The sequence below is a fragment of the Pantherophis guttatus genome, chromosome 2, assembly GCF_059756535.1.
Source record: "Pantherophis guttatus breed Tessera chromosome 2, ASM5975653v1, whole genome shotgun sequence".
NCBI lineage: Eukaryota > Metazoa > Chordata > Lepidosauria > Squamata > Colubridae > Pantherophis > Pantherophis guttatus.
The window spans coordinates 292,067,335-292,083,038 of record NC_142064.1 but is presented as its reverse complement, the minus strand read 5'-3'; the positions used below and the strand labels follow the sequence as shown (position 1 = coordinate 292,083,038).

Genomic DNA, 15,704 nt, shown 5'->3' with positions numbered 1-15,704 from the left:
TTTAAAAAGAAGGAATATTGGGCAAAGAGCCATTGTAACTTCAAATGGTCACTAAATGAACCGTCGTAAGTCAGGGACTCCTTTCTTCAATGGGCTTTAACTGAGGGAGAAAAGGACCAGAGAGCTATAATGAGGTTGTGGGGAAGGGCCCCTTCAGCCGCCTCCAATGGGGCAGAGGACCAAGGGGCTGCCCCACCTGCAGACTCAGCCATGGGGCGGAGGAGGAGGAGAGTCCCTGAGCTGCCCTGAGGGAGAATGGAGGCTTGTTGCCTGCTGGATCCTGGCCAGTTCCTCAGTTCCGCTTCGGAGGAGCCCAAAGCTTCAGGCTGGGGAAGCGAAGCCCAAGCGCCTCTGCAGCTGTTGAGGGCTGGAGAAAGAAACTGGGGGGGGGGACAGAGGGAACTCAAGAGAAGAGCACAATATTTGGGGGGTTGGAAGCATGAAAGGGGCCCAGAGGTTCTGCCTGGGTCAGGTGAGGGATGGAGGCCCCACAGAGGCTGCCTGGATCTGGGGCTGACTGTGTGTGAGTGGCTGTGTCAGATACACAACTGTGGGGCAGATGCGGAATTCAGCTGCTGGGGGGGACCTGGCTCTGGGCTGCTGAGGCTGGTGCTGGGCCAGGGGGGAGTTTGACCCCTCCAGCCCCCCATCCCTGGAAAGGACCCAGTCCACCTCTGGACCCCCAAAGCTCTTGAAACAGGATCCGGAATTCAGGATCTCTCTAAGCCGCCTTTGCGTAACTGAACAGAACCCGAATCTCCCCCAAAGACTAGAAAAAATGTTTTCTATGGATGAAGTGAAAGAGGAGAAGAAGAAACAGAAGGTTTCCTTTTGGGATAGTTTGGGGGGGGGGAGAGATTTCCAGACTGTGATTGTTGCATTCGTTTCCCGGAGGCTGAAGATGTGTGTGATGTATGAAAGGAAAACATCCACGGATAGCAGAGTTGAGAGTAGAATCAACAGCAGAATCAACAGCAACTTTATTGAGCATCAGACATAGTTTATATAGTTTCTAAGTTTCTCAGTTCTCACCTACTATGCGTGTTACTTTATTATTGGTTAACAAATCTCCAAGGCACAATAATTGGTTAGTAATTACATCATTGGTTTTCATGAGAAAATGCATGTATTCACACACAATGATAGTTACACAAGATACACTGAAAGCGGTAAATGTTACAGGTTATCCATTGTTTCACCCTGTGTCCTTGTACATGCTAGAAACACTGCTCAAAGATGAGAATTGCTGATGTTTGCAATTTCGTGTAACTGCAGTTCCAAAAACCATACAGATGAACATTGTAATAACCCTACATTTCCTCGCTTTTTATTTTAATGAAGGAAAACGAAATTTATCAAGAGTACGCAATTGAATCACATTTAAAGTAGGTTGAGGTGACTTACGAAACATTGCAAAAAATGTAGGAATACATTGCAGACAACAACAAAAAAGTATAAGTAATGCAAGTACGATTACACCATAGAAAAACAATTGTTTTAACCAAGCAAGATCAGGTAACCAATCAGTTAACCAAGCAAAAGGAGAAAATAACCAAGAAGAAGAAATATGTTGAAGTTGCGAAACAATGAAAGCAGAAGACTTAATTAAATTAGGAATAAAGGCAACTTGACCAAAAGCCATAGGAGGTTCATAATATAAAGTTACATTATTACCATGAATCAAAAACATATATTGAGCATGACGAATCCAAAGATTAGGACTAAGGGGAAAATCAATAATAGCTTTAGAATTAGGAGAGAATAGAGAGAGAAAACAAAGGAAAAAACAGCACATAAGAAAGGACTTGTTGAATCGTTGTTGAACTTCAAATTGGTCCCAATTCAAAAGTGGAGGATGTTGTGACTTGAGAGTTTTCATTTGTTTTTCCATGATAAGGACGAACACATCGGCCTGGAATCCACACAGCTTTTTTCGTTTGCAGATCTTCAATTGCAGCGTAACCACGACCCCAGGTTATAAGTTTTGTAGGTCCACGCCAGGCCGGATCAGGAAGTTGACGATAGAGTACCAAAGGTCGTGAAACAGGATCCTGAATATGAAAATGTAAATTGACTGGAATTTCTGAAAAGGAATCTAAAAATGTTAAGTAATTCCATGCATACAAAGCAATAGAGATCAAATTTTGAATCTTTCGCAAATGGAATGGACCAGATTCAGTTTTTATTAATTTAGTCAATGTAGCTTTGAATGTACGATGAGCTCGCTCAATGATAGCTTGCCCTTGGGAATTGTAAGGAATTCCATGTATCAATTGAACGTTCCATTGTTGACAGAAAGAAGTAAATTCCTTACTAGTATATGCTGGACCATTGTCAGTTTTCAATTGACTTGGTCTTCCCATGACAGAAAAAGCAGAAAGACAATGAGACACTGCATCAGAAGTGCGTTCATGTCTAGAAGCAGTAACCCATAAAAAATGAGAATATGTGTCAATTGTTGCATGTAAATATGTGTATGGCTTAAAAGTAGCAAATTGTGTGACATCCATTTGCCAAATTTGGTTGGCTTTTGTTCCTCGAGGATTTACTCCCATAGGAAAAGGAACTGCAAATTGTTGACAAGAAGTACATCCCCGAACAATATCACGAGCCTGGGAGATAGGAACAGAAAATTGTTTAGCCAAAGATTTAGCATTTTGATGAAAATATGAATGACTAGCAACAGGATCAGAAAAAAGAATTGTGACATCTTTTAGAGTTTCATCAGCTTGTCTGTTTCCTTCAGTCAAAGAATTTTGAAAAGGAGTATGGCTCCTAATGTGCTCAACATATAAAGGAAAGACACGGTCTTCCAAAACATGTTTTAAAGATAAAAATAAAGACAAAAGATTGACATCAAGAGAAACAGAACAATATGCATAAGGAAGAGATTGCATTGCAAGAAAGACATATTTTGTATCAACAATTAAGTTAATAGGCTGATCAGAAAACAATCTCAGAGCCAAAATAACAGCTGCCAACTCAGAACGTTGGGCAGATGTCTGAGTAGAAGTGAATTTAGAAAACCATTGTTGACCATCCGTCCAAACCACAACACCACGAGTAGGTGATCCATCTGTGAACACTGTTAAAGCTTCAGAAAGAGGAGAACGAGTAAAAATAGAAGAAAATGAAAAATTTAATGTATTTGTAATAACTATTCTAGGATCTTTAGGTAAAGAATATTGAATATCACCAAGATATTGAGAAAAAGCAATTTGATAGGAATCAGAAACAGTCATTAAATGTTCATGTTCAAGTTTAGTACGAGTGAAAGCAATACCATCCAAATCATGACCTATTAATTGCAAAGATCTTCGTCGTGCTTTCATGATCAATTATTCTAAGGCTTGTTGATAAGGAAAAATATTTCTAGGAGGAGAAGCAGACAAATTCAACCATTCATGAATATGAATTGTTTTTTCAGTAAAAGGAGAATAAAGACAACCAGTAGGTAAAGGTGAAGTAGGAAGAATTGCTAACCATAATTTAGTAGCTATAGAGACAATTCTATCAACATATCTCAGTTTAAGTTTATTTAGAATGTTTTGAAGACATTTCTTTTGCAAAGCAGTAAGAGAAACCATATCGTTAGGATGCTTAGAACCTTTTAACAAGGAAAAGAGAGGTAACATTTCTCCTGTAGAAATTTGAAAATATGGATGAGCCCAATTAAGTGTACCTAAAAGTTTTTGCCATTGGACCAAAGTATATGAAGATTGCACTTTCAGTTCAGGTAAGATAGGAATGGAAGAAGATCAATTGTTCCTGTACCAGGGAATGAAGAGCAATCAATTTTTCAGAAGATAAAGGCCATTGCTCAATCCAAACAGGTGTAGAACAAAGCCATTTAAGAGGAAGTGCCATCATCTAGAATCAAATGAGCATTAGAAGAGAAAGAAGATCCCTGCCCCAGATGTTAGTATGAATATCTAAAATATAAGGATGTAAAGAGACAGACTTACCAGCAGAAGTTGTGATGACTATAGGATGAATGCTTTGCCAAGCAGTTGTAGACCCACCAATGCCCCACAAGGAATGAACATCACATTTAGGCCATTGCACAGGCCACTGTAAAAGGGAGATGACAGTAACATCGGCACCTGTGTCTAGTAGACCTTGAAAAGGTTGTTTATTAAGATATAAACTAAGAAGTGGTCTAAAAGAATTAATAGACTGAAGAAATCCTATAGAATTAAGAGTTGAACCAAAGCCAGAATTACCACGTTGTCCAGTACCTGGATTAGGTACCTTATAAGGAAGAAAAAGAAGTTGTGCAACAGAAGATCCTTTAGGAAGAAATTGTGGAATATTAACCCAAATTTGCATAAGAATAACTCCAGTGTAATCAGAATCAATAACTCCTGGAACTACAAAACATCCTATTTTATGAGCAGAAGAGCGAGGTAAAATAATACCAACTAATCCAGAAAGGAGAGGACCAGTGTATTGAGAAGAAACAAATTTAACTTCTAAAGGAAATTTAAAATCCAAGTCTTCTTGAGTAATTAGATCGATCCCAGCGCTACCTGTTGTGGCTGAGGAGGCACAAGAGAGGGAGGAGGAGGAAGGGGGAGAAGATTTACGTAATTCCATAAGCAGAAATAGCCTTCTTCAACTCTCGCAAAATTTGAAATGGCAAACCTTCCCATTCTGCAATCTGTTGTCCATCTTGTGGTCCTGGTTGATATTGCACTGGACATACTGACAACAATTCAGCTAACTCTTCCCCAGATATAGCAACATCTGCCTTACAACTTTCAACCATCTTTTGAAAAGGAGACTTTAGAACATTATTAGAAGGAGGAGGTTTCAGTTCAATGTTAGAAAGCTTCTGTTCAATATCAGAAGAAATAGAAGGAGATTTTAAATTCTTTTGTTCAATAGCAGAAGGAACAGAAGAATCAGAAGGAGGTTTTAGAATCTCAGAAAGAGGCTTCAAAATTTTTTCAAGATCAGTAGTAGCAGAAGGTATTTTAGTGTCAGTAGGAGCAGAAGATATTTCAGTGTCAGAGGGAGCAGAAGGTATTACTATATTAGAAGAAGCAGAAGAAAATACTTCAGATTTAGAAACTTCAGCTTTAGAATCAGAAGTTAAAACAGTTACAGGAGATTGAAGAATGTCAGATTTAGAAACTTCAGCTTTATCAGAAGAAACAGAAGGAAATACTTCAGATTTAGAAACTTCAGCTTTAGAATCAGAAGTCAAAGCTTCCTTTTCAGGCAGAGTGTCAGAAGGAGGTATTTTAGAATCAGAAATCAAAACTTCAGAAGGAGGTGTTAAAGGAGAAGAAAACTCCTCTTCCTTCCTACCAAACATTACTATAGCATGTCTACATAGATGCCAAGCATGCAAAATATCTACCTTTAAGCTTGTATTAGAATGCAAAACCTTGCCAACCTTATCCCAATCTGACAATTTCAAAGAACCCCTATCAGGATAGAAAGAACAAGTTAAGGCAATTTCTCGTACCAGCCGATAAAGAGCCTTCTGTGAAACAGAAAGTTCAGACTTTTTAAGAAGATAAAGTAAATCATCTACATGCTTCCTTTGTTCTTGAGAAAGCGAAGAGCCCATACTTACAAAAATCTTATAAGAGATAAGATCGAGACGGCGCGCCTGTCCTTGCCGGACGAAATATGGGTCCCTGTTCCGGGCGCCAAATGTTCATTCGTTTTCCGGAGGCTGAAGATGTGTGTGATGTATGAAAGGAAAACATCCACGGATAGCAGAGTTGAGAGTAGAATCAACAGCAGAATCAACAGCAACTTTATTGAGCATCAGAATATAAATTATTCTTATTATTCTTATATAGTTTCTAAGTTTCTCAGTTCTCACCTATGAGGAGTTTCTAAGTTTCTCAGTTCTCACTATGCGTGTTACTTTATTATTGGTTAACAAATCTCCAAGGCACAATATCTGTTCCACAGATAGCCGGATGTGAGTCCCTCTTTGTGAAGTGGGGTCGTGGAGTACAGATGGGCCTGTTGGTCACGTACCTGGCTCCCTGCCACGTGGCAACGGCCCTGCCCGAGCTCCTTAACGTTATAGCCGAGGTGGCGGTGGGCACCCCCAGACTTGCCATCATGGGGGATTTCAACCTGCCATCTATCGGTGAAACGTCTGAGGTGGCTCGAGAGTTCATGGCTTCCATGACGGCCATGGACCTTACTCAGTTAATTCATGACCCCACTCACACAGGAGGACACACTCTGGACTTAGTTTTTGTCTCTGGTCAGTGGTTGAGTGGCCTTGATATAGGGGATATAGCCATCGAACCCTTGTCATGGTCTGACCACTCGCTCCTTCGACTGGACTTTCTAACCGCTGCACCCTGCCGCAGGGAGGCGGGACCGACCAGGTGGTTCCGCCCCAGGCGCCTGATGGACCCTGATAGGTTCCAGATGGAGCTTGGGCCATTTCCTGAGATTCTGGCTCATGACTCGGCCGAAGACCTGGTGGCCGCCTGGGATAGTGCGGCTGCCGGGGCCTTGGACCGAGTCGTGCCTTTGCGGCCTCTGACCCGGCACCGAACTCACCTAGCTCCTTGGTTTTCCGAGGAGCTTAGGGAGATGAAGCGCCGGAAAAGACGCCTGGAGAGCAGTTGGAGGACCAGCCGCTCCGAACCTGACCGAACACTGGTGAGGTCTCATATTAAGACCTACCTAGTGGCGATAAAAGCGGCGAAAACTAATTATTTTGCCGCTCTTATCGCGTCATCAGATAATCGCCCGGCCGCCCTGTTTAGGGTGACCCGCTCCCTCCTCCATCTGGAAGTGCGGGATGACCCCTTGCAGGGTCGAGCTGAGGATTTTGTGCAGTATCTGTATGACAAAATCGCTCAGATTCGGGAAGGGCTGGCCTCTGACTGGGTATGTCCAGATGGGATGACTGAGGCAGGTCTTGAGAGTGTTATCTGGGGGGAGTTCGATCCTGTGGCTCCCGAGGACATGGACAGGGTCCTGGGACGGCTGAACGTGACCACATGTTTATTGGACCCGTGTCCCTCCTGGTTGGTACTGGCTTCCCGGGAGGTGACACGAGGCTGGCTCCAGAAGATTGTTAACGCTTCTTTGAGTGAGGGAGTCCTGCCGGCCGCTTTGAAAGAAGCGGTGGTGAGGCCCCTCCTCAAGAAGCCTTCTCTGGATCCGGCTGTTTTGGCTAACTATCGTCCAGTCTCCAACCTTCGCTTCATTGCGAAGGTTGTTGAGAGTGTGGTGGCGCAACAGCTTCCCCGGTACCTGGATGAAGCTGTCTATCTAGACCCGCTCCAGTCCGGCTTCCGGCCTGGGCACAGCACGGAAACGGCATTGGTCGCATTGGTGGATGATCTCTGGAGGGCCCGGGATAGGGGTTGCACCTCTATCCTGGTCCTGTTAGACCTCTCAGCGACTTTTGATACCATCGACCATGGTATCATGTTGCACCGGTTGGCGGGGTTGGGGGTGGGAGGCACCGTTTTGCGGTGGTTCTCCTCCTACCTCTCTGACCGGTCGCAATCTGTGTTGACAGGGGGGCAGCGGTCGACCCCGAGGCACCTTGCTTGTGGGGTGCCACAAGGGTCGGTCCTCTCGCCCCTTCTGTTCAACATTTATGTAAAGCCGCTGGGTGAGATCATCCGTGGCTTCGGGGTGGAGTTCCATCAGTACGCTGATGACACCCAGCTGTACATCTCCACCCCAGGCCACCCCAATGATGCCCTTAAAGTGATGTCCCAGTGCCTGGAGGCCGTGCGGGCCTGGATGGGGAGAAACAGGCTCCAACTCAACCCCTCCAAGACCGAGTGGCTGTGGCTTCCGGCGTCCCGATATAGCCAGCTGACGCCATCGCTGGCTATTGGGGGCGAATCACTCGCCCCCACGGAGAGGGCTCGTAACTTGGGCGTCCTCCTGGACGCACGGCTGTCGTTAGAAGATCACTTGGCGGCCGTGGCCAGGGGGGCTTTTTATCAGGTCCGCCTGATACGCCAGTTGCGCCCCTTTCTAGATCGGGACTCCCTACGCACAGTCACTCAGGCACTCGTCACTTCCCGCCTGGACTACTGCAACGCTCTCTACATGGGGCTCCCCCTGGGGTGCACCCGGAGGCTCCAGCTGGTCCAGAACGCGGCCGCGCGGGGGATTTTGGGGGCGACGAGGCGCTCCCACGTGACACCTCTCCTGCGCGAGCTGCACTGGCTCCCGGTGGTCTTCCGGGTGCGCTTCAAGGTGTTGGTGACCACCTTTAAAGCGCTCCATGGCTTAGGGCCGGGGTACTTACGGGACCGCCTTCTGCCACCAATAGCCTCCCACCGGCCAGTACGCTCCCACAGAGTGGGCCTCCTCAGGGTGCCGTCCACCAGACAATGTCGGCTGGCGACCCCCAGGGGGAGAGCCTTCTCTGTGGCGGCGCCCACCCTCTGGAACAACCTCCCCCCAGAGCTACGTACAATAACAGACCTCCGGATTTTTCGTCGGGCCCTAAAAACCCATTTATTTCAACTAGCTGGGCTGGCTTGAGTCAAATTTTAAACGGATTTTAAACTGGAATGTTTTAATTACGGCCAAAATTATTTAATTATTTTAAACAGATTTTAGATTTTGTATGTTTTGTATGTATGTCTTGTTTTTACTTTGGCTGTTCACCGCCCTGAGTCCTACATTGGAGAAGGGCGGTATAGAAATTTAAACAAATAAATAAAATAAATAAAAATAAAATAAATAATTGGTTAGTAATTACATCATTGGTTTTCATGAGAAAATGCATGTATTCACACACAATGATAGTTACACAAGATACACTGAAAGCGGTAAATGTTACAGGTTATACATTGTTTCACCCTGTGTCCTTGTACATGCTAGAAACACTGCTCAAAGATGAGAATTGCTGATGTTTGCAATTTCGTGTAACTGCAGTTCCAAAAACCATACAGATGAACATTGTAATAACCCTACATGTGATGGTTAAAAGGCTGTAATCCTATAGTGGAGGAAATAGGATCCCTGAAGTCCCCAGGATTTCTATTAAAATTCCAGGTTATTCTATAAATTATAAATTTATTGTTTGGTTTAATATACTGTCCCTCCATCCATCCTTCCTAAATAATCCTGAAATCTTTTCCAAGGAAGAAAATCCACTCAGATCCTCTGACACATCATATCCGTGGATATGGATTTTCTTCTTCTTCTTTTGGGAAAATGTTTCCTCCAACTCCCCTCCAGAAGAAGTAAATTTATCTCAGAGGCTGATTCTTAGGACTTGGGAGTCCCAGGACTGATTCCTTTCCCCCTAAAATCCCCTTTTCTCTCAGGATCCCTGCAGGCAAAAGGTTGAGTTCCCTGGCAAAGAAGAAACTGCAGGAAAGGAGAATCTGCTCCTTCATAATATAAAATGTTTCTGAGATTTATGGAGCTTAAAGGTTTATTTCAAATCAAGGCAGAGATTTGGAAAGGTGGGAAAAGTTGCATTTATTTGGAAACAATATTTCTCTTCAAAAGACATTTTGTATGAACAAAAGTTGGAGGGAGTTGTGGACAAAAACACCCTCAAAATTTCCAGGGAGGAAAAACTGTCTTGAGGGCCCTTTGGCTGAGAATTGGGGGGGGGGGACGGAGGAAGAGCCGCTGCTCAGACGGGGGGGGGGGACCTCCCTGAATTCTGGGCTTGGGCCGGAAGAGAAGGGGGGATGGGGGGGTCTTGGCTGGGCTCTGGGTGGGGGGAAACTCCACTTGCGACCCTTCCTGGAAGGGAAGACCACTCCTGCCCTTGGGATCTCCCTCCCTCACTGGAGTCTCACAAGCAGATCCTGGAGTGAGACAGCGTCAGCCCCCGACCAGGAATTGTGTGGGGAGGAGGGGGGCTGCATCCCTGGAGGCCACGGGGTTGGACTAGAAGATCTCTAAGGTCACCTCCAGACTTTGAGTCTCCTTCTCCCCATCGGCCCTGCCCTCCAAGCTTTCTGCCCACCCACCCCCTCCTGCTTGTGGGGGGAGGGGGAAGAAAGGCTGGGACTGTCCATAAAAGAGGAAGCAGCCGGAGACCCTCCAGACTCTGAGCTGAACCCCGACAGTCTCCGCTCCAGCAGTCCTTCAGGGGGAGATTCTTCCCCCCCCTTCTGATTCAACACCCCGCCCCCATTGAGCTCAACAGCAGCCATTCTGGAACCCAAACCGACCTAAACCCCACAGCGCTGGGGGTCAGACCTCCCCTACGGCAGCCCCTGTACCAGGAAGGAAGGGGGTCAAAGGTCAGAGGCTTCCCTGGGGGTTTCACCTGGGGGCCAGGAAATGTGGGGAGGGGTCAGTGTGTGTGTGTGTGTCCGTGTCCACAGTCACCAGCTCATCCCCCCCCCTGCAGAGTCCAGGTGCTGCTGGGGGCTCCCTCCCTCCCCCCAAATTGAGCCTGGCTCCTCTTTGCCCTCCTGGAGTCTCAGCAGCCCCAGCCTGGATTCCCCCTGGGCACTGCGGGAACTCAAAGGGCATCTAGTCCACCAGGCAGACTCTGCCCACAGCCAGGAGTTTGATCCTGAGGGTGCTCAGGGCTGGACTCAGACTTCTCTTCTTCCGAGGTGGGTAAAAGGAGGAGCCAGATTGTTGGGGGGAGAGGCTGACTCTGTCAAGCGCTTAGAGAGGGCTGTAAAAGGAGCGTATAAAGCGGAGTATAAGTCGAAGGGCTGAGGCTCTCTAGGGAAGATCCTGAGGGCCAAGGCGAGGGGGGTTTCCTGCCTGTTTCTCCGCCCTGCCAGAGTTGGTGTCTTTCCCTCCTGGATGGAGCCTCGATTGGAGTTCCTGTTTCCTGCCTTCCTCTTTGTCTGGTGCTGATCCCTGCTTATCCGTTGGCTGTCGGAGGGGAGGTGGGTCTTTCTCTTCCCTTCCGAGCTTTATTATTGTCTTTTTCGAGGGTTAGGTTTTCAGGATTCCTGGACAAGAACTTGAAATATAAATTTATGACTTTATTACTGCACATGCTGACTGCAGCAAGAATTCCTTATGTGCAAAAATGGAAAGAAAGTGATGGAATGAAAAATGTGGCAGAAATGGCGAAAAAAACTTTTTGACCAGAGGAAAGAATAGATTTATTCCTAACCCTACCTGGAAGCCACTTCTGGACTTTGTGCAGAAAAAAAATAAAATCTGGATTTTTGGGATTTACTGATTAAATTAACTTGTTGTTATAGAAATGGTTAATATTTACTTAGAAAAGAAATAAAAACCTAGGGTACAATTTCACTTTCTATTTTATTGTGCTGGGAAGAAGTTTTTTCCTCTCTTTTTTCCTTTTGCCCTTTATCCCCCACTTCTCCTTTGCCTTCCTTTCCCTTCCCCGTTTCCGTAAGACTTTTATTTTCTCTTTCACGCCCTTATAATCTTCATGGAGCATCATAAAAAGGAGCCTTTTGTTTTAGGGGCCTTCCTGTCCCACAGCCAAAATAGGCAAATCTCATCAGGATCTGCACAATCATGTTGGAAGAAACATCCTTCTGGGTTCTGCTCCAAATGGGGAAAAAGACACTGGAGACATGGAGGCTGCTTGGAAAGATGGTTTAATGGTGGACAGGATCACATGGCTTGAGTTCCTGAACAGAAAAGGGGCAGATACAGTAAATCCTCCGGTTTTTATGCTCTCCCTGGCTTTGCATTTCTTGGGGCCCCGAAAGAATATCCTGATTGGTTGTCAGACTCCCAGGGGGTGGGGGCCTTGCTGGCTGATGGTCAGATGTGCTTCCCAGGTCACATGTGGTGAGTTTCTGCTGCTATTGTGTAGAGGGCTAATCCTATCTTGGGCAATTCCTACTATGGCTCTGCCTGAAGGAGGCAGATCTTTGTTATGTAGAGGAGACTGGCCCAGGCCTTAATGGCCCATTGACAAAGGGTGGGGGGCAGGAAGGTGGGAGCTGCTTTGTCTGTAAAATATGCTTCTCATATTTCTCATCCAGGGAAATATAATATTCTGCCCTTTTCATATTTCCTAAAATATTTCACTCTTCCAGGAAAGGGGTGGGTGCTAACTTCCTACATATGTATATATAGAGAACTGAATGAATCCTGCTGAATCAGTCTGCCTGTGGGTGCTTTCTGGATTTGATTTTTACAAGAAACTCTGATTTATATCTGTCTCCTATTTTACTGCATTAGGCATCAAGCTTGATATCAAAAATAAATCTTGAATGACATGATGTGGGGCAGATAAAATGTGCTTTGTCCTCCTGCTGTTTGCATTTGCATTTCCTGTTTTTTTTTAAAAAAAGGCCATTTTCAGTTTGTAAAGCCTCTGCCTTCTTTTAGCAATTCCACAAAGGCCTTTAATGTCCCAAGAGGCAAATGGGATTTTCCTGGAAAATAAAAACAACTCACACCTGAAATGCTGCTATATGTCTGCGTGGAAACCTGACCAGATCCCAGGTTGGAATTACAAATAACCATTTAAAAATGGGTTCTTCTTAAGCATTATAGAATTTACTGTTAATAAGAAAATCCCTCAAGAGAAAAAAAAAATGGTTAGCAAAGGACTCTGGGCTGGAATGGATCTATTGTCAACTCTCTTGGGGGGCTCATCCAGACTAACCCCCCCCATTAATCCATCCAAGAGTTGTGCCAGTTGGAGCATTTGCTGAAGGAGGAGATCCAGATCCAAGATCCCCTCTGGATCCCTTCCCCACTCCCTGCCCCCCTCATCCAGGGCAGAAGCTTCCCTCTGGGAGTCAGAGGGACCCCTCCCCACCTCCTTCCCCAGGAATGGCCGGTCCCTGCGGCTGGGAAGGAGGCCGGCTGGGTGGGTCTCCCTCTGAATCCCCCCAAAGCCCCCCAGGAAGGATCCTCGAGAGAGATCATGAGATCCCCCAAAACCTCTTCTGTCCTTCCTGCTCTGAAGGGGGGATTCAGGGTCTGTCATCTTCAGTGGGGGAGAAACTTTTCCTTCAGGGGATTCTGGCAGTTATGGGGAGCAAAGGGCTGCCCCCCCATTGGGCTCCCTTGTCCTTTCCTTCAAAATGCCTCTTTCTATTGATGATGCCCAAAATTGGGGGGTTTTGTAGCCACATCACATTTTGCACTTTTCCCCCTGAAATCTTTTGCTGATTTTTTTTTGTTTATTTCTGCATCTTGTGGATCCTAAAGGGAGAAAAGGGAAAATGGAAGGAGAAATTTCTTCTCTTCTCTTCTCTTCTCATCTCTCCCCTCTTTCTCTTTCTTTTTCTTTCTTTCTCTTTCTCTTTTTCTTTCTTTCTTTCTTTCTCTTGTCAAGCTTGCTTGATCACCTTCAGGGCTGCTCAGAGGCATTTGGCTCCGTCCTCTCTCCTCTCCTCTGTAACCTCCGCATGAAGCCGCTGGGTGAGGCCATCCGTCACCAGGGCTGGAGGTCTCCTCCGTCTGCTGATGTTATAAGGTTTCACCTCCACCTCTGGGGACCCAGGAGATGCTGAGGCTGCCCCCTCGAGGGTCCCGGAGGCTGTGGGGGGAGGGGCTGAGTGGGGGATTAGGGGCTTCGGCTGAACCCTGGAAAGGCCAAAGGGCTTTGGGTGTTGGGAGCCCCAAGATGGGGGACTTTAACCAACTTCCTTCTGGGTGGAGCTGCATTGTCCCAGAGACCCAGTTGGCAATTCTGGAGATTCTCCTGGACTCCCGGAGAGCAGGGGGCAGTCACGGCTAGGAGAGTGTCTGTAAGACTTTGGGTTAGTTGTGGCCACTTTGGCAAATAAATTTAATAAATAACTAAATTTACGAAACAAACAGACAAACAAATGTTGTGGTATTACACCTAATTAAAAATGTGGTTTCATTTTCAACGAGATCCCAAGAATCATCTGACTCGTGCTGCGTCTGTCCTTCCCATCTTCTGCGTCGTTTCTTTCCTGTTGTGTCTCTCATGTGGCTCCTTCTCCTCCTTCCCTCCAGCCAAGCCCACCGTCTCCATCTCCCCCACCAAGATGGAGCCCTCTTCCCCCAACACCATCCTCCTCTGCACCGCGACCGGCTTTTACCCCGTGGAGATCGAGGTCCAGTGGCTGAAGAATGGGCGGCTGGAGGAGGAGGGCGTGGCCTTTGGGGAGGAGCTCCAGAACGGAGACTGGACCTACCAGCTCCAGGTGATGTTGGAGACCCAGCCCCAACGGGGGGACGTCTACACTTGCAAGGTGGGGCATGCCAGCCTGGAGGCCCCCATCACCGTGCAGTGGGGTAAGAGCCCCTCCCCTCCCCTTTCTTCCCTCCTGGTCTGGGAACTCCCATCCTGCCCTGAGATGGGAGAAAGACCCTCCCTGTTGGGGGAGATGGAATGGACCCTCCTGGGGGAAGGTGGGCCTGATCCTCCTGCTCAGGTGAGGCTCCTTCTCCTTCCCCAGAGCCCCGTTCCTCCAGCTCTGCCAGGAGCAAACTCTGGACGGGGATCATGGGGGCCGTGATAGGAGTGGCCTTCCTGGCTGTGGGGCTCTTCTCCTACCTGAAGAGCAAGAAAGGTGAGTCTGGGGGGCTGGAGGAGAGGTTGTGGGGAGGGGACCCTCTAGGGGAGGCCTCTCCTCAAGCTTAGCAGATGGCCAAGAGGGGCCCCTTGAGGAATATTTTTGGGAACTTCTGTTCTTGGAGGGGCTATAAGTGAAGATCACACAACCTATTATGGGCTATCAATGGGGAGGGGGTCCCGCTGAGTCCTCCAGCCCATGAAGGGTTCTGATTGTGCCTTTTTCTCCTTCCAGCAACTCCCATCCAACCTCCTGCAGGTGAGTTTCTCCTCTTCTTCCCTCATCTCAACCTCTCCTACAAATTATCCTTAATTGTTCCTTTTTTAACAAAAAACAATTTTTGGATTTTGGGCAGCTTTTCCTTACAGAGACCTGAAAAAGTATTGCAATCAAAAACAAAAGCAGACACAAACGCTAAAATCTTGCCCAGAATTTTTCCAAGTATTGGGAAATTGCAAAAGAGGAGAGTCTCAGGTTTCTGACGGATGCCCTCATTAAATCATGAGCCTCGAGCCAAGCTTCCAAAGAAATCCAGTTATTGATTAGGAGCTTCATGTCCGCACGTTCCCAAGTGAAGACAGCTGTGACCCTACATAATTTACGCCCCAATCATGACCTTGCTTCCCCCCTCTCCCAAGGGTGTGTCATCAATCACATCTGCCAACGGAGCAATTTTGCGGGTTGTAGAGATCCCTCCCCTCCAACCGCTGTGGGTAACCCTGGGATGCAGCCTTGAGAGAGATAAGTCTGGAATGTGCATCTGTCTTTGGCTGCCATGCCGTTTCATCAGTTTCTCATCCCCTTTGCTTACGGCAACTCGAGAGCAGGCCAGGGATGATTTGCCACTTGACATTCGGCTCCCCTCACTTCCTGAAGAATTTTTTCAGGAAATTTTTTTCCAGAATTTTTCCAGGTTTTGGGAAATTGCCAAAGGGAAGGGAAGGAGGGGGCCATTCCTTCCCGTTCCCCCCTTGGGGAGGGAGAACACCAGGTTTATATTCCCACACGCATTTTGTAAGCAACCCACCCATTCGGTTAGGCTCACTGTGGAGGCGGGTAACTGAATCCCACCTCTGCACTGGGGTATTGGAGGCCACTTCAGCAAATGGCAGGAGAACTGCCCAGCTAAATTGCTGATAATTAACAGAGCATCTCAGGCAGGGGAGGGGTCTACTTACCTTTACTACCGGTTCGCAACGGGATTGCGTGCGCTTGCTTGCTTCGCTCACATGTACGCCTTGCTTCTGCGCATGTGCAGATCGCCGATGA

General features: G+C 46.8%; 1 long non-coding RNA gene across 1 annotated transcript; it reads right to left on the bottom strand.

The window, feature by feature from the left end:
• Nucleotides 1-944: 944 nt before the first annotated feature.
• Nucleotides 945-5,848, bottom strand: LOC148116176 (uncharacterized). Its single transcript, XR_015732724.1, has 2 exons — nt 5,585-5,848; nt 945-2,051 (listed from the first exon to the last, which is right to left on the bottom strand). It is a non-coding gene; the product is annotated as an uncharacterized LOC148116176 (long non-coding RNA).
• Nucleotides 5,849-15,704: the final 9,856 nt, after the last annotated feature.